This window comes from Echinops telfairi, unplaced genomic scaffold, assembly GCF_000313985.2.
Source record: "Echinops telfairi isolate 266 unplaced genomic scaffold, ASM31398v2 ScPeMD7_7469;HRSCAF=8507_1, whole genome shotgun sequence".
Classification (NCBI taxonomy): Eukaryota; Metazoa; Chordata; class Mammalia; order Afrosoricida; family Tenrecidae; genus Echinops; species Echinops telfairi.
In genome coordinates, this window is record NW_022111373.1 from 110,118,242 (window position 1) to 110,119,940 (window position 1,699).

Consider the following 1,699-nt stretch of genomic DNA (forward strand, 5'->3'; position numbering starts at 1 on the left):
TAAAATCAGATAAAGCAAGCCCTCCAACTTTGTGCTCCTTCTTGAGGACTTCTCTGCTAATTCTGGGTTCTTCCCTCTCTATATGAAGTTGGTAGTCAGTTTCCCAATTCTTTGAAGAAAGATGATGGAATTTGTATCGGGATAGTAATAAACTTACATAGTGCCTTGGGCAGAACTGAAATCTTTACCATAGTGAGTCTTCTGATTCATGAGTAGGGGATATTCTTCCATCTGTTGAGGTCACTATTGTTTTCTTGTAATAGTGCAAACATTTTCTTGTAATCGTGCAAATATTTTGGTTTCTTTAGTCAGGTATAGCCCTAGATATTTCAATTTATGCCTGTCTTTTGTGAAGGGTACTACCCTTTTGATCCCCTCTTCCATGGTCTTGTCTGATGTGTATAGCAGGCTTGATTTGGCTTTTAATACTTTCCTTTTTTTTTCTCTCCTTCAGATTGGGGCTTATCTTTGCTATATTTTGTTATTGTTGGTAGCATTCTTGACTGTGTTATTTATCTTTCTATCTATGTTTTTAATATGAAACCCAGGTTGGGGGAATATATGGAGATAATAATTAGAATAAGGGCTCATGGGGGATATGGCCAGGGAGATGGGGAGTACAAGAAAAAAGAAAATTTTCTGAAAATGATTGTGGTAGCGATCATAAGACACTGTTTGATATGACTGAACTATTGAATGATATGATGTCTGGATTAGGTCCTAGTAAAATAATTTGGGAAAAATAAGTTATTTTTCTCATAAAGAATATTGAAAGTACCACCGACTACCAAAAGTACAAACAAATCTGTTTTGGAAGAACTATAACCAAAATGCTCATTGGAAATGAGGATGACGAGACTTCATCTCACGCATGCTGAACACATTATCGGAAGAAAGCAGTCCCAGGAGAAGGATATCATGCTTGGTAAAATGGAGAGACAAGGAAAAGAAGACTATCCAGGAGATGAATTGACACCGTGGTTACGACAATGGGTCAACACCTGACAACCATTGTAAGGATGCTGCAAGACAGGGCAGAGTTTCATTCTGTTGTGCCTAACGTCACTATGAGTTGGAACTGACTTGCTGGCATCTAACAACAAGCAATACTTTTTTTTGAAGAAAAAAAAAATCACCAGTCTTTTCCTCCTGGTCTGTCTGAAAGCTGAAACCTGGTCATGATAGCTACCCTGCTGATCTTTGAAATATTGATGGTATATCTTCCAGCAATATAACAATACTTGTTGTTAGGTGCCATCAATTCAGTTCCAACTCCATAGTGACCTCATATACAACAGAACAAAATACTGCCTGGCCTTGTCCTATCCTCAAAATTGTTATGTTTGAGCCCATTGTTGCAACTACTGTGTCAAGGTGTCTTGTTAACGGGTCTTCCTCTCTTATAGGCGTGAAGTTAAACAAACAGCCATCTATCAGGGAAGCAATAAAACCCACATAGAAGAAGTACACCAGCCTCTGTGATCATGAGGTGTTGACAGGATCAGGTATAGGGCATCAGAAGACCAAAAACAAATAATCATATCGATGTTATCAAGGTGGGTTGAAGTGGAGACCCAAAGCCCATCTGTAGACAATTGGACATCCCTTCACAGTAGGGCCACAAAAAAGGGATAAGTCAACCAGGCTGCAGTATAGCATCAACAAAACACACAGCAATCCTCTAAATCTTTAATGCTAC